Source organism: Crocodylus porosus, unplaced genomic scaffold (assembly GCF_001723895.1).
Source record: "Crocodylus porosus isolate Cpor-Errol unplaced genomic scaffold, CroPor_comp1, whole genome shotgun sequence".
Taxonomy (NCBI): domain Eukaryota; kingdom Metazoa; phylum Chordata; order Crocodylia; family Crocodylidae; genus Crocodylus; species Crocodylus porosus.
In genome coordinates, this window is record NW_017728942.1 from 3,257,464 (window position 1) to 3,278,409 (window position 20,946).

Genomic DNA, 20,946 nt, shown 5'->3' on the forward strand with positions numbered 1-20,946 from the left:
TGGCCAGATTTTGAACAACTCCTATTGAGGACAGGAGCGAATCTTCATCCGGAGAACAATGACGGTGCTGGGTGCTGCGAACTTTTGAAGTCTTTGCCACGCTTCAGGCTTCTGACTGGCTGCCAAGTACTTTTGAAAAGACACTTATCATGGTGCCTCAGTCCCTGGGGAGTAGGCAGACACATCCGTGCAGAGTAGAGTGGGAAATGGAAATTGTTGGGTACTGGATTCTTTAAAAAACCTGCCTAGATTTTGTAGTTCATCACTTTTGCTCCTTTAAAATTGCTTTTTTGGCCTATATTCATTTTTGTCAATGGAAAAGGAAAGTGCTGCTTAACGAATGTTAAGTACTTCAGCACCTATTTCTTTTATCTGAATGTTATGCTTTTTTCCAGTATCAAAGTTGTGTATGAAAATAAAATCTACGCTCATGAGGAAACAAAGAATGCCCTCAAGGGTTTTGCTGGTGTCGAGAAGGGTGACACATTCAGGTTTAAAAAAAAAAAAAAGGTGATTCTGGCAGGTGGAGAATATCCCCTGTATTGCAGGAAGCCTCTGTGTGATAAAATAAGTTGTGTTTTCTCAATAGAAATGTGCATCTTGTTCTAAAATCAAATCTTGCTGCGGACAAAAACCAGTATCTGGAGGCAGAAATGAGGAAAGAACCTTGGAACAGAGACGGAGGCAAGGTAATATGTCACCAAATGAAATCAGAGATAAATTTGGAGAAAAAAAGAAAAGAGCACACAGAAGGAGACAAAACCCACACTATAGAAAGACAAACAGCTTGGCACAGAAAATCAGAGAGAGATGTTGACACTTGCAAATACAGTTCAGCCCATGGAGTTGCACTAGTGTCTTTCAAATGTCAAAAACAGGTGTTTCTTTCAGGGATGCAAGCTAATGTGGGCATTCAGCAGAATTCCTCCCAGGTGCTGGAACAGTATGGGGTTGAGTATTTCCAAGATAATTATTGCTGAATACACAGCACAGCCAACGCACCTGCCAGGTAGAAGATCTATCTTTAAATGAGAAAATGAGAAAAGAGGGATGTTCCACGAGGAGATTATACAAGGACTGCCACAAGCCTTGTTGATTTATCAGGATGACAAATGAGTAGTCACCAAATGTACATTTTCCAAATCTGGCTGTGTATGCCTAAAGGAGATGCATGGTTTGTGTGGTGTAGCAGTGAAAGGGTTACATGCCTTTAGCTGGTGTAAAGGCATGCCACGTGCCGGGAGTAATATTGTACACCATAGACGTTGGCTGAGATCCCTAGTGGTATTTTGGTATTCCCATTCACCTTAAAACCCCTTGAGGATCCAGACCCTTGACCATTGGTTTACACCGATGCTACATGATTGTAACGTTGGTGTAGAATTCTCCCAAGCCAAAATAGATATCACTCCTTTTTCAGGAGCATTAATGTCACTTTGAGTTTATTTTATACTGAAATAAATGATTAAATGCAGAGCAGGAAAAGGGAGAATGTTAGTTATCAAAGATGTCTCAGTGGAGCAGGAAGTTTGAGGAGTAATTAAGCCAAACCCATACAGAAAAGAAAAAAGAACTTCCCTCAATCACTGTTTCTGCTTAAGGAAAGGGGATAGCAGGGTTGTTTGGTCATCTGCTTTGTTTCCTTCTACTACATGTTCCTTCAAGGGGTAATAGATCTTGCCACTGTCTATTTTACATGTGAATGCAATATAGTACTAAAAATGTATCGAAGGGCCTGTCTTGATTGGTACCTGTATGATTGCTGGAGTTTATGAACCAGCAAGGACTTGACATGGGCCTGCTGATACAATGGCATCATCCTTAGAATTAGAGAAAAAAAAGTCTTAATTTAAAAGCATAGAAACATAGCCCCCTTGGCACAGGTGGCATGCAAAGTAGCATTCATACTTGTTAAAAATAAGTGTGAAATGGAACTTATACCCATGGAAGGTATACGCTAACTCCTCTGATTTGATAGAACTTTTAAAGCCTTTTTATAGTCTATGTCTCGTATGCAAGTTTAATATAAGAATATAAGAATGGCTCTTAAGAATATTCTTAAAATAAGAAATCTTAATACAATTATTTACTTGGGTTACAAAAGTTAAATGAGCAAGACAACACCACAATCTAGGCCTTTGAAGTGGCTTACTGCCATTTTGCACCACTTTAATGGTGCAGCTGTTTACACGTTTTGGTAGCGTAATGCACTTCAATGGTGCAGCTGTTCACAAAGGTCGGCGGCGTAATGCACATTAAATGACTTTGGGACACAGAAAAATTAAACATGTCCAAGGTGTTTTAGTTTGCTACCTTATAGCTGCAGAGGGAAGCACTGGGCCCCGTGCAGCTGAGGGGCTGTGCAGGCAGTCCATGCAAGCAGGCTCCACTGAAGAGGGGGAAAAAAGCATTGAGCCTGATCTTTTTTTTCCCCCTCCCTAGCGCCTGCCTGCCTGCCTGAGCTGGATGAGGGCCCGGTGCTTCCCTCTGCAGCTGTGGTGCCCCCTGGGACTGCCCAGGTCGGGTGCCTGTGGGTGGGTGCTGGCTGGGGGCACCACTACTGCCACGGGGGGAAGCACCAGCCCCTCCGCTTCCCCACAGCTCAGGGACCACTCGCCCCCCCAGCAGCTCACCCTCCCCTCCCCACTGCTGGAGAGGCAGATAAGGATAGGGCCAACCCTTGTGTACACACTAGGGGTGTTTACTTTGCCTTAAATTGAAGCAGGGTTTTGAAAAACCCACTGCTTCAATTTAAGGAGAATTAAACCCAAGTAACCCCCCGTGGCATGTACAAATGGTCTATAGTACTAAGACATTTCTCCCTATCTAGTGCCTGGGGACTTCCCAAATCTGACCAAAATTTTGGGGCCTCCAAAGAAGAGTTAATCTAGAGAGAATCCTTCCTGTATTTAATGCTTGAGGTCTCCAAATACTGGAATAAGGGTCTGAGAATTTGTACGACTGTTTCATGGGTACTCGGGTAGTATAGACTTGATCGGGTGAAATCATGGCTTGTGAACCTCTCCATTAAGTTTTAGTGCCTTAATTTCAGTAGGTAAGGAAACACCACTTAATATTGTGAAATATCAAAGCAATATTTTTTGGAACTCCTGAGCAGCTAACAATCAGCCTGAATAAAATCCAAGGTCTTCCTCTGACAAAGTAGGCTTATTCCAAGTCCTTTATAATCATTCCTTCAATTATTGCATCCATGCAATTCCTTCCATATTCTTCTTCCTTCTCTGCAGTGGGTTTTTGGTTTCCCATTCTCCCACAACACCTGGGTCATCAGACCTTATGGCTAAGTGCAGGCAGTCAAAATGCCTGAGGCTGAATTGGTTCAGTCTTTGCAGGTTAGTCTAGCAGCAGAGTTTTAACCGATAAGCAAATGAACACACATTCACTTTTGATTCGGGAAATGCAGCCACACATGCCTGTAGTGGCTAAAGCCAGAAGCCACCGGGTGCTGGGGGGGGAGGGCAGTAGTGGCGTTCAATTCATTAAAGCTTGAACAAGAATAGTTTTTTCCCTGAAAAACTATTAACTGAAGAGCTATAAATGTAGTCTGGACTGTGTGTTCACTTACTCTTCCTGCTGTCCCTGAGGTGTCTAGGATTTACAGTCCACAATCAGAGCAACACAACTCTGCAGGGTTGCTCATCCCTTCCTCTTCCTGCTTCCAGGTTCCTCTGGGATTCCTAGTCCACAGTCACAGACAGCACTAATTAAGCCAGCAGGGCAGAGCAGCTCTGTACTCTGGGGAAGGTGAGTTTAACCCCCCACCCTGGCCCCAGAGCCAAGCTGGGGTTTGCCCAGGAGGGCAGTGAGCTGCCAGCCCTCACTGGTCCAGCTAGGCCAGCCCTGATCTCTGGAGCAGACACCACAGCCCAGCCAAGGACTGAAAAGCGTGCCGAGATGCTGGGGGACTGTGATTTGACTTGGACCAGGAAGGGGCCTGGAACAAAAGTCTCATAAACTGGTTTGACCTAAATCAGTTAATTCTGATACTACATTCAACCAGGTTTATCTTATTTTGAAACTGGCTTATATGCACTGAACTTCTGTTCTGTTACAGGTTTAAACCAGTTTCTGATCACTTAAACCAGTTTGTGTGTAACTTCTATCCCTAGCTAAAATGATGGATCTTTGCCAGATGACATCGTAATTTAGAAGTGGTATCATGACAGGTGAGAAAGAATGCCTTACATTTATCTGAAATCCTCTAATGACTAGCAATATGTCATTTATTATTACTCTTCTCCATTTAGAGTTTCCACTTCTTTTATTCTGCCATTTATTTGGGACTCTTTCCTACTTTCAGGCATGATTTTTATACTTTTATCAAGCTGATTTTATGCATATCTCTTGAAAACGTTCATATGACTACTACTCAGTTTACTTTTTGCTTCCCTCCATCCCTCCCCTCCCACCCAGGAGATAAAAGAGCAAATTACCCACAAGATTCAGATTTATTTAATAATCACAAACAGTTTAGCTCATGAATATTTCATGCTCTCTCATTTCCACTAAGAATGTAGCCATGCTGGATGTCTATATCATCAGATTATGCAGTGAACAATGGAAAACATATGTTCTATGTGTTTTTTAACAATTTGATGAAGGAAGAGCACCTGGTGCAGTATAAGAAGGAACGGTTTTCTTTTGTTATTCCAGCCCTTGAAATGAAATCTCAAGTTGCTAAGTTGCAACCCAAACTACAGTTTTCTTTTAACTTTGGGAAAATATAAAAAGGTTTTAAAGATAATTTTTTCATGAATTAAAAGTATTCATGATAAATTCATCACAGTCATCAGAGATGAAGATGGATAACATTCAGAAACATAGACAAAAGTGGCATATTTAAAGCACAAAGGTATTTGTCTATACCTTCTATACAGCAAAAATCTAGTACTTTAAATCAAGTGTGTGCACTTCATAGAAAATGAGTTTGTTCTCAGACTTCACAGAATTTTGTGCCACTACAGCATGGAGGAAAAACTCACCTTCAGTGAACTTTTGGAGCAGCCAGGATACAGAATTGCTAATTGCATTATGTGACCAAAAACACTAACCAACACATATCTATGATTTGTCAGATGCTGCATTTTGATAATGGATAATAGGGGAACATAGATCTTGGTGAGGGCTGAGCCAAGTTTTACACTTTAATCTGTTATTCAGTTTATTTGTGAAAAGACAGCGTACCCTCCTCAGAATTATGCTGCTTCCTTTTCTGATATTTCTGAAATAATTTAGTTAATGTTAAATACAAGTAATTTTCCTTTGGCACTGAATATTAGGCCATTTCTTCTGAATAGTCTGAAAAGAATAGACTTTTATAACTGGTTATAATTAATTTTTAATTATTTTAAAGAGTAATTATAGTTTGGTCATAATTACTCATATCTGAAAAGGGAGTTGGGGGGTTGGTGAAGACTGACAAAGGTTCTTGTACAGACCATTCTACAGAAAGCTGAGGGAGGATAGGTTTAGGTTAGATATTAGGAAGAACTACTTCACTGTCAGGATGGCCAGAGCCTGGAATAGGCTCCCCAGAGAGGTGGTGCTCTCACCTTCCCTGGAGATCTTCAAGAGGAGACTGGACAGGCACCTGGCTGGGGTCTTATGAGCCCTGCCACCCCCAGTGCTCCTTCCTGCCCACGGCGGGGGGTCGGACCAGATGATCTGTCTAGGTCCCTTCCGACTCATTGATTCTATGATTCTATGAAAACTAACCTTTTGGGGGGAAAAAACTTCCATCTCTGATTGTTGTAAGTGGAAGAAAAGCTTTAGGCTTCTGTTAGAAAAAGACTCCCTTTTTCGAAATAGCCACGAATTCCCTTTGTTCCCAACACAAATGAAGCCAAGCTATCCTCTTGGATGATGATGGTGCTCAGTGCTATTGATTCAAATAGCAAAATTATATCTATATTTAACAATACAGTCAAAGGAACTTTTTTATATAGCTAGTAGACTTTATAGGCCAAAGGGTTGACTGGCTAATTTTCAATACCAACACATTACATACACATATTTGGGCCTGGATCCAGCAAACCACATAACATCTCAATGGGAATTAGCATTTGCTTCAGAGGATGCATGTACTTAAACACTTTGCTGAATCAGGGCCCAAATGAATCACTTCTCAATGGACAATGAAGCCAAGCTATGAAGTGGTCTGTGTGGGCTTTAGTTAGAAAAGCTCAGGGAATGTCAGTAGTAAATTGTCAGGATGCTCTGACTTTTTTGAGAAATGAATTACACAAACAGTGCCAGGTACTTTAAGTAGGAAGAAACCCATTACCAGGCTTAATAGTTCAACTGCAGGTGACCTTAGCTGATAGCACTGTGATAGAGATCTGGAGTGCGAATATTGCAACCAGAAATTCTGACACTGCAGTAGGAATCATTTTTGCTCTGTGAAGTAATGATAAAATACAAATAAAATGTACTTTTGATTAATGATGCCCCGTGGATTCTAAATTAGGGGGAAGTGTTGAATTATAAAATAACAGTCCTAAATTGCAGTTGCAGAAAAATAATAATATAAGGCAAAATTCTCCAACTCAAGTTTAAAACCATAGGAAGCCCCCCAAACAGTGCAGCTGTTCAAGTATTGAACTAGTTGGAATTCAAAGAGCTTATGTCAGGGGTGGAAGTTTGAGGGGGTCTGATCACCATTATCACTGCAATGAACTGCTAATGGCAGGTTGAATTTACTGTAATGCTAAAAGCATATGGATGATAACTAGGATGAGTAAAATACTGGTCAAAGTGTGTGCCAAATAGACAATCCTAAAATTTGTTTCTAGCATATGAATCTGCTCAGAGCAGATCATGGTCCACCATTTAATTTTAGGATTTGCATGAAAGTCTCAGCAAGGGAAGTTTAGCTTAGATATTAGGAAGAATTCTCTTACTAGGAGGGTAGTAAAACACTGGAACAGGTTACCCAGAGAGGTGGTGGAAGCCACCATACATTAGAGGTTTTCAAAATCTGGCCAGACCAAGCTTTGGCTGGGATGATCTAGTTGGCCATAGTGCTGCAGGGAGTTAGACTAGATGACCTCCTGAGGTCCCTCCCAACCCTAAATTTCTATGATTCTATAGGTTCCAGACTCCTTTTCTTATTGAAAATCACTGGGAGTTGGTAACAGAGCTCCTTGGACTCCTTTGAAGATTTCAGTCATTGTTCTCTGAATAGTCATTAAGCAAGTACTGTAACTAAAACACTGCCAACTTTGAAGCACAGAAGGTGATGCAACAAACTGGCACAATGAACTTTAATTAGCTGTTGTTTGTCCTTCGAATTCAAAGATGACCATGACATCACAGGTTAGTTTGGTTTCTGTGAATATGTGACTGGTGATCGGGCTAATTTGTGCTTTGTACTGCCTATGGCACACTGAGCAAGAGATGCCACTTTGGGTTGCTTGATCAACATTGGACATGCTGCTGTTGTGAGATTTGAACTATTTGTGCTTCTGCTCTGCCTCATCAATTTTTCAAAGTTAGAACCTCAGTGTCAGGGACCTTGTCTTGCCATCTTACCCTCATCAGGTTCCTCAGACAGCCCATGTGAAAGTGGTTCAGCACACAGTATTGGAGATGTTCCCGATGGCCATGGCCCATAGATTGTCCTCACAGCATCATAGAAATTCTTCATATTATTTCTTTCTGTGTAGGACAGAATCTCATCTGCCTTGTTGCTCAGCCATGAGTTTTGTATCTCTCTGAGTTTGCATTGGACAATCCTCTTGATGTTATTGAAGGCTGCCTTCTTAGATGTTGAAGTGCTGTCTTCTAAGCAGGCCTTATGGGGCCAATGTTTCTCATTCAGTAGTCTCTCTACATCAGTATCATTTTCATCAAACCAATCTTGATGTTTACATGTGATGGAACTGAGAGTATTGGATGAACCCATGTAGACAGAGTCTCTGAAGGATGCCTAATTTTCCTACATGTTATCTGAGTTTACATCAGTTGTTACTAGTTGACTGCACAATTCTTCAATAAATGCCTGTTTCACATTCTCCTGTTTCAGTTTGGAGACATTGAGCTTTTGGGGTGTTTTTTTGCCTTGCGTTCATCTACTAAGATATATCCAGATATTCAGCTTGAAGACTGAGCCTTCTTTCTCTTTGCTACCCATACTTATACCCACCATCATTCCTTCAACCACTGCTGAATCATAATTTACATGTGTATTAACCTGAGATTTGAAAACTAATTTGCCCAATTTCTTAAAACTAACTTCTTAAAATCAATTTGCCCTAATTTCTTGAAGTTCTGCTTAACAGTCATGCTGGCCTCGGAGGGCTATTATCCAGTATTCTTAGACGAAGCTCTTCTATTGAGAAGAGCCATTTTTTAGGAATCCCAGAGTCTTCCTCAAAGCAGACATCTTTAAGCCATCTGATGATTTTAATTATCGTATGACAGAATCCATCTTCCTTTCTAGGGACAGGAAAAAGACCAATGTTGGTCATTTGAGCCTCCATTTTTCTGTACACACCCAACTTGTCATAGTTATTATTGGTTCACTACAAAGATAGCTGTGTCATTTGTTTTGAAGTGAAGGACAATCAATATGTTCTTTCTTGATCCTTTTCTGCTGTGTATCTACATCATATAACTTTCCTCCTGGCAGACAACAATCCCTTCTATTTCTACATACACTTTGGTGACATGTCTGCTTTATTTTTCTTAACAGGGGGTCCCCAGTCAAATAGAAGTGCTATTTTATTCTATTGGTGTGAATCTCTCGTTCTCTCTCTCCTTTCTCTGTTTGTCTAGGCCATTTTGTCTGCTGTTCTTTTGTCTACTTTCTTCAATCCTTCTTGGGCTCCCCTTCTTTGTTTCTTCTTCTCTTCTTGTTGGACTAGCTACAGTTCTTCTCTTCTTCCATGCTACCCCAACTTCTATATGTACCACAAACTGCAGTCAAACCCCAGCCGCTATAAACTTCAACTAAGATAAATTCAAACACTAGCCAAACAATCAAATTTACTTACCCCAAAAAGGAAGGCTGTCTCCTTCCTCAACAAAAGGAAGTCTCATGCCATTTTGTCTGTTTGCAACTCTCTATTCACCGTTTCTCCAGTTGCTGTGTGTCTTTGGTCTGCCAGCTGGAGGTAACAAAGTTAAAGCAAGTGAGAGAGGATAATATTCTAACAAAAATACTACAAATAAGTAATTTTATATCAGTTATGCAATTCAATAGTGTTACTGTGGCTACTAATAGTATATACCAAGAAGCAATTAAACATGATAACGTATTGCTTATGCGCTGCACCAGCCAATATAGCTCTTGGCATCCGTGTAACAGCGTTTCTGGCAATAGTGCCAAGAGGTTATGGGTGGTTAAATACCTTTCATGAACAGAGCTATCTTCTAGGGTAATGACAATAATGAACTGATTGTAATGTAGAACAAATTCAATAAAATTGATTAAATACAGATTGCCAAACTGTTTTGCGGACAATAACTGGGCAGTCATTTTTTAATGGCAAATGTGTTTTGCTTTCCCCTATAACAAAATGACATGAAATCTGCTGCTCATTTTGTTACATATCAGGATAGCAGAGCAACAACACCAGTAGAAAGAGCTTACTTTTCCTCAAGACAAGTCTGCATTACAGTCACATGGAAAGTGCCCTATGGATGTGCTTGAAGTAGTTTTGTGGAGGAAAAATGTCAATACAATATGATTAAAAGCAAATCCTTGTTTGTAGGGAGGAAAAATTTTATGAAGTCTTCATAAGGGCATCTTTGACTGTTTCAGAAACATGAGGTAGATTTACACACAGGCTAAATAGAACTGTATCATATTCTGAATGTTTTAGCAATGTGTGGATTTGTTCCTCTTCAAACTGCAGCAGGAAGCAAAAGATGAAGGGGCGTGAGGAATGTCTGAAAGGACAATTCCCCTATGTAATGTACAGTTATTATCCAAACTGCCCAGATTTAATCTTTCCATAAGTTCATTGTGTTTGGTTCCAGGGTTGCACTGGGCTCCTGCCTAATACACACACAAATTAACTCCATCTATTTCAGCCATGGTTCTCATACCCTTTTCTTTTCTGTCCTTCTCATACCCTTTTCTCCTTCTGTCCTGCTTGTAGCTACAAGCAGAGTCTTGCAAACTATGGAAAGCCCAATAAAAGTACCCAAAACAACAATAAAAAGGAAACCTAGAAGAGAATGAACCTTTTTCTTTGTTAAATCCACTATTGCTTTGTATATGTCCTTCCCCAGATGCCTTGATTTACTGCAGTGATTCTTTGGTGGTATAAGTTCTTGGACACCTAAACTCCAAATGAAGGTGTGTTTTGTGTTAAATCAATGACCTGAGATGCAGATAAATGTAGAGCTTGCAGGTGACATTTTTCTATCTTGAGTTTTGCTTCAAGATGCTGCTGATTTAGCCCAGGACGAAGAAAATTAACTCATTTTATTTTAAACACATGAACAACTTGCTTGAAATTTGGCAAGGGATTCATCTTCCCTTTTAATTCTGTGAGACCGATGGAACTGACCTAAAATTTACATCGTTGGATTTATAACAAGGAGAAATACAGTCCATAAAGTTTACTGAAAAAAACAGACAACACCAGGAAAGCTTCAAAACATGACAGTGCGCAGGCATAGAATAATGAGAAAAACAAATACTGAGGATTTCAATAAAATGATCAGGTACAGACAAACTGACCATAGATACCATTGATAATAATTACAGTATGATCATATTAAGTTTTTGGAACAGTTCTCCATTTTTTTTATAACGTAGTAGAGTCATACCTTTAATTAAAACTGAGCTTGGCTTCTCTGTTTTTTCTCTCACATATGCACATTAAGCAGGCTAATGAAGAACATTACCATGAATTGCATTCTCTCATAAGTTTTAAAGGATGTTGCATTGTTTGGAACCTGAATATTTAAGCAGTGTCTTTTTTAAATTGTAAAACTTCCTGTTAAATATGTATGCGTGCTGCATTCTCTCTCAACCTACAAGGAGAATGTAGAAGTGATGGGGACCCATTGGCAGCATTAGAAGTTACCAGAGTGAGGAGAGTAGTATAAATACCTAGGCAAAATAGAATCCTTTAGGCATGAAATACTGCTTATTCTGTGCTGCAAGCAACGTATAGTCTCCGTCAACTTCTGTAAGGTTATCGACATAGAAAAGCAGAGAACTGTGTTAAAATGAAAGCAGAGAAAGAGAAAAACACATTTGAAATGAAACTGTTGATTCACCTCTTTCTGCGTGGGTGAATTGTGATGTAATGAGATTCAAATAAGCTCTTGCCGTTTCATTGTTCCAGAAGTCTTGGGAGTGTTTATCATTTTAAAAAGAGAGAGAAATTTCAGGAGAATAGTAATTCCCTTGCCAAAATGACATTTCATTGTTGAGAAGTACATCTAAAAGTTTGCTCTAGGAACATCTTACAATCTATGTGATAAAATGGAGGGTATTATTTTCTTTTGCAGCTAAAATATGCAACAGGAAATATATTCAGAGTAATAATGTAACCCAAACTCTTAGGAGATTACAGGGCTTTATTTATTTATTTATTTTTTACAAATCCCTCTTTCCTTGAAAAAAATGCATTACAGTACTTCATACAGTATTTTATGAAGTCTTTTCATGTGTGTGCACCCATGAGGAAATAAGGAAACTTTTTTTCTTTTCTTTTGCTGGAACTTGACCACAGTTGAGACATCAGGCAAGAGGTCATGGCTAATTAGTCATCAATGTTTCAAACTGAGTTTTAAATGAAAAGCTTGTGGGGTTTTCTGGAATAAGCAGCATAGCGGCTGTACGTACACATGTGCTTTATTACAGAGTAGATTAATTTGCTGCAGAGTAAAGCATCACCGTCCACATGTGCAATGCTATTAGGTCACAGTAAATTAATTTATTCTGCCATAAAATAGTACTGTTGGGAACAAGTACTATCTTACAGCAGAGTAATTTACTGTGATTAAATGAACATATAGATGCTGACTGCAGGAGTAAATTGCTCCTGGTCAGCCTCGCCAGACTCTTTCCTGCTGCTTAATCACATGCTCTGCACTGTCATCATCCTCATGCCCCACGCATCCCCTCCACCACCTGACACTGCCGCCCAGAGCTGACCCCATGTCCCCTGCTAGCCCATAACTTTTCCACCCGCTCAAATTGCTGCTGGGTACATGTGTAGACATTGAGCCTGGGAATAGTTTACTCTGGCTCAAAGTGCTCCAAAGTTTATTGCTTCATATTAATTGCATGCGTAGATGCACCCCGCTTCTGTTAAACTCTATATGGTCTATATGGTGAGTTCTGGCCAGAGTGGTAAAATGGATGTGTCATTCATGAAAATGGGAGTAAATCATTATTTGTGTCTTATGGTTTCTGGTCTTTGTGGAGATGTAAAAGTTAAGGAAATTACAGAGTCTTCTGATTGCTTTTAACATCTTAAGGAAGGGCCAGGTACAAATGTGAATCCCAGCATAGCTACACTGCTCCTGCCTATGCTAGGAAATGCCATTGTAAAAACATGCTCTACCCACTTGGACCCACTCTATTTGCATCAAGTGCCCAAAAATTAAATGGATCAACCATTGGAGCAACATTGGGCATGCACACAGAAGGCTGAGAGCTTGCGAATGATACTGGGTTTCTGCTGCCAAAGATCAGTTATATTACATGCTTTAAGTATTTGGTGCATGTAAATTTGGTGCACTGGGTGAGTGGATGAGGGCAAGTTTTCACAGTGCCAGTTTTTAAAATAGTTGAAGGCATAACCTGATTTCCCTTTGGTGTATGCAAACTCAGCTCACTTGAAGGGGGAATGAAGAAATGAAATTATACCCTTGTCCCCATTTTGTACCATCCAGCAAAGTTGTTGCGTTAAGAGGAATGCAGCACTTTGCTCCATCAAAGAAATCACAGAGTTGTAAACCTTCACTGTGCCTCATGGAGAATGACTGGACCTCAGCCACAGCTTTTTATGGAACTTTTTTCATTGTCCCCTGTAACAGGACTAGCACACTTGAGCCTTTCTGTGGGTGGCTCCGCCTTCCTGTCTTGGGCTAACCGCCTGCTTACTCACCTGCCATGCCTTTATCTTAATTGATTGAGTGATGTAATTAGTGGGAGGCTGCCCACTTTATATGCCCAGTGTCAAGGGGTGCTACCTGCGGCTCCTTTTCCTCCCCTACACTGCAGCCCAAGCCTCACAGATGGTACTTGACATGGTTTGCCCTATGCCTTGGCCCTCTTCTTTACTTTGGGGGCCCCGCTCTGTCCCCTCCCACTCCAGGCCTCCTCTCTGCCCTCTGGGCTTCTCACTGCCTCCTAGCTCGGGGCTTCTCACTGCCCCTCTCGCTCCGGGGCTCCCTGCTGCCCCCCTCTCGCTCTGGGGCTCCCTGCTGCCCCCCTCTCGCTCCGGGGCTTCTCACTGCCCCCTAGCTTCAGGGCTCCCTGTTGCCCCCTAGCTCCGGGGCTCCAGGGCTGGGGCTAATGTGCCCCCCAAACAATGCTGCAACCCCTCTGGTGCCAGGAAACCCCATGCTACCATGACATCACTATGAGGCCTCCTCTACCCCTAATAGCCTCACCCGGTCCTCCGGTCAAATAGTAAAAAAAAACACAAAGCCCCTGGGCTATGACGTAAACTAAACCACCCGGTCAAAAATCCATGTTCTGTCCCTACCAGACTTCAACTCAGCCACAACCAGGGGATGCTCCTGCAGTCTATCTTCCCCTTTCCCTGTGTACTGGCTGAGCTCCCTGCTCCTTGGCCACTGGAGGGGAACTGCTCTCCTGGCCTTATGCTTGGGCTTAAGAAGGGGCCAAGCCCTGCCCCTTCCTGTCAGCTGACCCCCTTGGTTTCCCTGGCAACCAGCACCTGTGCTGCCCTGGTGACTGGCAGCTGAGCCTCCTCCTTCTCACCACTAGGGGTCCCTCCTGCCATTTCTGCTTTTAGGCGCAGGGCACCCACGTGCACTGTGACATCCCCCCACTCTAGGTTTCATGTTAATAATGCAAACTGGGCATTAATGTAAGTCTAGGTTTAATTAGAAAACCAGTACCACAGAAAACCTGGAACAGGATATATTCCTGCCATAAGGTTATGTAGCCACTGCCAGGTCAGGGACCGTTGGTCTTCTTGCTTCCTGGTCCTGTGACCCTTGACATTTCAGGGCATCAAGGCATTATGGACTAGCATCTATACAATATTTAAGTGATCTAGAATCAATTGTTTCTGTCTCTCTGCCTATCGTGGGTTTGCTAGACACCACTTCTTCATCTTTAATGCCATGCTTCAGAGACAGGGAAACTCCAAATAAAGTAACTTGAAAGGAAATAAAACTGAGCCCAAACTGCTCCACTAATACTTTCTTGCAAGCTGGACAAAGGGGAGCAGCAAAGCTCTACAGCAAAAGAAATGACTGAAGAAGCAAGGCAACAGTCTTTCTTCATCCCAGAGAAAGCGGTAAGTATCACATACAGCATTGAACAATTAATAGGAGCTGAAGTCTTTGTGTCAGGATTTGCAATTCCAAGTGGGCTGAATAAACATCATCTTTTCCTAAAGTATTGTGAGAAGTTTATTGCTACTTTTGAGGGAAACCATAGCAAACCTCTGTTAAGTCTAGGGATGACAGAGGGAAGAAAGAAAATAAAAATAACTGTTTTGAAAGTGGTTCTTCCTCTTTTTCTGGTAAGTGCTTTTGGAATTGCATTGTCCTTAATTAGGTCTCAGTCTTGAATACCTGGAGGCCAGTAGGACTTGTCCTTGATTTCAGTGCCTTCAGGATTCTGCCTTTACAATGTAAAAATGCAGTCACCGGGGCTGCTTGTTTTCAAGTAAAGTATTTACTTCATGATTTTGCTAACTGGGACCTAAATGAATGCATGTAAGTTCTATCTGTGTGCACCTGATGATAATGTTTCTTTTTGCAAATGAAAGGGCATATCTGACTTCTACATATACAAATGTAGAGTCTAACTGCGTATTCAGCTGCATTACTATTTTTGTGGAAGAATAAAGGGCAAGACCAGAAATTTCAGCTCTAAGTGCAAAGAACACTTATAAATGTGATAAATCTATTTGGTTAATAATTCATTGCTCTGTTATTAGGCAAAAACTCTGACATCCACTTTTGAAATATTAGGGATAATTTTCCTTCCTTGATTTAACATATCCCAGCTCTTCAAAGCTATTCTATTTTCTTTGTATTCATAAAGATCTACCATGCAGAGTATAGAGGAAAATTTGGCTGTCAGTTTCTGTAAGAATTCAGGATTGCTCTTTTGCTATGTTTTCTATAGACCTCTCTCCCACCCCCCAAAACTGAGTTGCTTGAGTCACAGTTGGAAAGAATACTAACAGTTTTTCTGATAAGTAGTTCACTCATCATCAAAGACTAAGTAATACTTTTCATAAAGGGTGATGTCCTAGGTATCATTACATTCAAGCATAAAGTAATAGCATGATGCAAATACTCATTTAATAGCAGCTTAGATTATCCTGGTCTTGTCTGTTGTTGTCATGTAATAATAGAATATATTTTGCTATAATTTTTTTACTTGAAATGTCAATGGTGTACAATATTTATGACGGTTTTTCTTATGTGAATTAAAAACGTAGCACACAGTGCTGTTGCCTAGCCCAAAGGATTTTTTCTCTTCTCATAGAACAGACTCTAACTTGGTCTGTAGCATTAATAGTATCTGCATGGAGAAAACATAAGCATGAGGCCTACTTCAAACCACTCTGAAGTAAAGGGTCTCCTTCCTTTGATTTCAGTAAGCTTTGGGTTAGATCTTTAGTTCTGATATGGGCATATGCCTCTATGGAGAATTTTCTCAGCCCTTTCTCTTCCCTCCTGCTGGCTATCTTGTTGACTCCGTCCAGTCATCTCTGTCCTCAGTCTTTTCCCCATTTCTCTTGTCCTTTTGTTTCCTACTCCCAATATCCAATTCTCTGGCTGTTGCTCTCATTCTGGAGAGTGGTCATGAAAAAATCGTGAGACTACAAGGATTTCTTGTACTGCATGTATATGTCTATTCGGTTTTTAGCATTTCTGGCCCATAAGTTTGTAACAATTAATTATTGGACTTGATTGGGCACCATATTTTGCTATTGGCTTATTACATGGGGGAGAGAAGAAAGAGCTTATGCAGGCAAGGGGCCTTTGTTTTATGTTGGTATTATTGTTTGAGCTACAGGCCTTGAGCCCTGCTAAAGACAGGATGAAGGCCTACAGAGAATTCCCCACCCCAGAGAATGGCCTGAGCAGGGATACAGAGGATCCCCAGCCTAGAGAAGGGGTGGAGCAAGAGAACAGAGCCCACTAGCCCAAAGAAGAGGCTGAGTGGGGATACAGAGGGTCCAGCCCAGACAAGGCACTGAGTGGGGTATAGAGGGTTCCCCAGCCCAGAGAAGGGGACTGAGCCAAGAACCCTAACAGAGGACCTGTAGGACAGAGAGAGTCAGAGCAAGGGATTACAGGGTCTACAGTCTCTGAGGAGGACTGTGCAAGGGACTAGGGGTCTGAGGACCCAGAGAAAGAGAGCAGAGAGGTCCAGAGGGTCCAAGAGTCCCAAGAGGGACTAAGAGAAGCTAACATCTGAAGTGATAACACCTGCAAGGCATGGGGTATGGTGTAAGGGAAGAATGGAGCCACACAATTTGCCTGTAAGGCTATAGGTGCCTGCAGGGGCACAGCCAGGCCAAGAGGGCTTATTTAAGTATAAAGACTGTATTGAAATTAGTGGGGTCCAGTGGGAACCATTTGAGGAACTGATTGAATATAGGTTTCCTCTAAGGCTTGTGGGTAGCCTTCCTTACTTAACCTCAAATAACAACAAAGTATGGCAGGTAAGTAATTAAGGGAGGGCTATATTAGAGACGCACCCACCAGGAGGCAACAGCCACCCACTGTGGCTTGAACTGCTACATATGATATATGTAACATGTAGAGGGGAACTGGGGACCAGGTTTTTTTGCTAAATGGGGGGAAGGATATAAAAATCTGTTACCTATAACATTTATACGAGTAAACTGTTTATAAGAGTAAATCAGGAGATCCCAGTGTCAAAAAAACCCATGCCTGAAAAAAGCTGTGGATCTGGTGGCAGCATGTCCCACCCAAACCTGGAGCCTGGCTAACCGGAGCCATGCTCTGGATGCTGGCCAGGCTCCATGCACTGGATCGCTGCTGCAGGAGCCCTGGGAGGCCCTGGGGTTAGCCTAGCTGCTGGGCCCAGCCACCCATACCCACCTGGGGCAAGTTGCTGCACACCAGAGCATACCTGCATGGGTGTTCCCCAAACAACTATGTGCTCCTGCTATTTGTCCCCAGAGAAATGCACGTGTGCACTCTTCTGGACATACCCCAAGAGACTGTCCTCTAGGAGAGGGAAAGTCTGTGTGAAAGCCAGTGATAAAACCTTCTCAAGCAATATTATTGTCCCCTAAGTATAGTACTCATTGCAGCTAATCAAGCTGCATGTTTTGATGCAAGATCCTGGAATAGAATATGATAGTAAAAGTTTTCTGAATTCTTTTAAAAGTTATACAAATTAGTCTAGTATCACTTACAACCCTTCAAAGGACAGATATGTGATAAGAGAGAGGTGCACCAGTTTTATTTGTCTCTTTAAAGGCACCTACTGTAAGCAGAAATCAAAAGCTAATTCTCTGATTGCTATCTTGAAACGTCCACAGGGCAATGTGCTTCCCTTGCACTTGGGGCTTCAGACGTACTCTAAGTGCTGTATTTGGAGAAGTTAAAGTGGCAGATGCTTCTGTCTAATCAAATAATCCTGATCTAGTTATCTTTCTAATGAATGTTCATACACAGAAATTAAGTCTAAACTCTGAACCATGATGGGGAATTGAGTTGCAAATCACTGATTAGGATTAATAGGTTTTAATTAAAAAAAGAAGGAAAGATGACAAACAAACAAAAAAGAAACCAAAGTAAAAAGCTCTCTGGAGGCAAGGATGGTGTGTAACATTGAAATATATGAATCTTTATTTGTTAATTGCTGTTACTTCATCCGTCATCCAGATGCATTTAATTTTGTGCTTTTAGAAGAACTATACTGTTTCCATGATGAACAGTATTTTGCTTTGGAGTAATTTCGGTGCCTTATAATATGAAGTAGGGCTGTTCGAAATTTCGCCGGCTGTTTCATTTCAACATTGTTTCAACTCATTTCAAGCATGAAATAGTGAAATCAAAATGAAACAAAAGGCTTCAAAACAGCCTTGAAATGAAATGAGGGGAGTCAAAATATTTTGAAAGTTTTGAAACATTTTGAGTTTTGAAGCTGCAGCTGGGCTTGCTTGCAGGGAAACAGAAAGTAAGGAGAGGGATGGGGAAGAGGAGGGAAGGACTGCTCTGATATTGACTGAGTAGCTGGCCAGTGACTGTGATTCTTCCCTGAGGTCCCTTCCAAACCCAGTGCTCTGGAGCCCCATCACCAGTGGGGGTGCACCTTAACACACACACACAGAGTCATATGTCACAAGCTTTGCTTGTCAGCCTCTTGAAGTGCAGTTTCCCAGAAAACCCTGCACCTATCTCCTTTAAACTTGACAGGCTTTGTGGCCTCAGCAGGGGCTACCCTCCCTGTTGTTTTCACTGGAATCAGGCAAGAAATGACGAAGTTATCGGCCATTTTGTGATTCACCATTATAGCCTATGGGCAAAAAGTCAAAACTCATCAAAACAGCAAAACAGTTTCAACTAAACGAAATGGAACAGTGCTTGGAAACGAAACATCAAGATGAAATACTGTCTCATTGAAACAGTGAAATGAGAGTCAAAATGAAAGAGTGCTGTTTTGCACAGGCCTATGAAGTAATTATTTTACTTCTAAGTTATATAGTATTTTAATTAAGGTTCATTGGAGATCATAGAATCATAGGAAATTAGGGTTGGAAGGGATCTCAAGAGGTCATCTAGCCCATCCGCCTGCTCGAAGCAAGATCTTCCCCAACTAAATTATTCTAGCCAGGGCTTTGTCTAGCCAAATCTTAAAAACCTCCAGGATGAAGATTCCACAAACTCTCTAAGTAACCTATTCCAGTGCTTCACCACCCTCCTGGTGAAAAAAAGATTCCTAATATCCAACTTAAACCTCCCTTGCTGCAACTTGAGACCATTGCTCCTTGTTTTGTCATCTCTCACCACTGAGAACAGCCCAACTCCATCCTCTTTGCAACCCCACTTCTGGTAGTCAAAGGCTATCAGTCTTTTCTTCTGCAGACTAAATAAACCAAGTTCCCTCTGCGTCTCCTAAGAAGTCATGTGCCCCAGCCCCCAAACCATTTTCATTGCCTTCTGCTGGAATCCCTAATTTCTCCATATCCATTCTGTAGTGGGGAGCCCAAAACTGGACACAGAATCCAGATGTGGCCTCACCAGCACAGAATAGTGCAAAATAATTACTCCCTTGATCTCCTGGCAACGCTTCTACCAATGCAGCCTGGTGACTCATATCCAATGGATACTGCTGACTCATATCCATCTTATTGTCCACTGTAACCCTTAGGTCCTTTTCTGCAGAGCTGCTACTTAGCCAGTTGCTCCCAAGCCTGTACTGGTGTCTCAGATTGTTCTGTCCTAAGTCCAGGACTTTGCACTTGTCCTTGTTGAACCTCATGAGATTTCTTTTGGCCCAGTCCTCCAATTTGTCTAGATAATGCTGAAAAATGAATGAGATGAAAGAACCAAAAGATGTCAGAGTTTGGGTTTAAACTGGATAGATACATCATAGGAAAGTAGGTCTGGGAAGGTCATCTAACCTAGGCCCCTGGTCAAGGCAGATTAGTCCCTGACTAAACAATCTCAGCCAAGCATATGTCAGTCCAATCTTGAATATTTCCAAGGTTGGAGATTCCACAACTTCTCTAGGTAGCCTGTTCCAATGCTTTGCAACCTTTGTAGCAGAAAGTTCTTCCTAAATTTCCTCTGCTGCAGTTTGAGGCCATTGTTTTAGTTCTATGGCCCCAAGAAAAAAAACATTTCTATCTCTCTGTAAGCATCCTACAAATATTTGAAGAAGACTGTTGTCAAGTATCAAATATGTCAAATGCTTAATCAAAGCTTTTCTGATCCTCAGTGATTGAAAATCCTATAAGAAAATGTTTTCTCAAGGCTTTTCCAGAACAACTAGTTTCTACCTGCACATGGGTGAATGTGTGGGAATAGCTTTTCTCACTGTGTTGGGGCAGTCCAAGGTGTGATCCCTTCCAGAAAATGAAACTGGGAAAAACACATTGGAACACTTCAAAACCTCAAATAACGTTTAGACTTGCTTGCCTACTGAAAATGATGAATTTCTTAAAAAACAAACAAACCCAAACCCCTATATTTCATGTTTGTCTGAATTTGTTCTCCATTGACTAGTGTTCATCATGCTGTAGATCAGTATAAATGTATTTTGAATGGTCATATTCTAAACACTAAATCCTAATATGACATAACTATATGCAAGTGAGTAGTGTTTTTCTCATGAATAGTCGTCCTTATGTCACTGCTATCCCAGTGTGAAGTCAGTAGAACTAGGTACACAGAGAAGTACTGTTTGCAGAAGTAACAGTTTTCAGGATCAGTCATGTATTGTACATTGAACTCCATTCAAAGCAATTGTGAAGCAACCATTGATTTAAATGATATCAAGGTTTCACCCTAAGAATTCATAGATTAGTGCTGAGGAATTGCTCTGGAGCTATTCTGCATTTAAATGAGACCAGCACATTTCATCATGCCCACGAGATAATGATTTAGAGGAAGATATAAGACCTGGATACCACATTTCAGAAGAAATGCTATTACTTGAGACATTTCAGTGTTGAAACAGCAACTTAAAATAATATCTGTAATCTTTATCAGAGGTTTCCCTTTGTGAAAGCTCAGCCTCCCTCAGAGATAATCTTC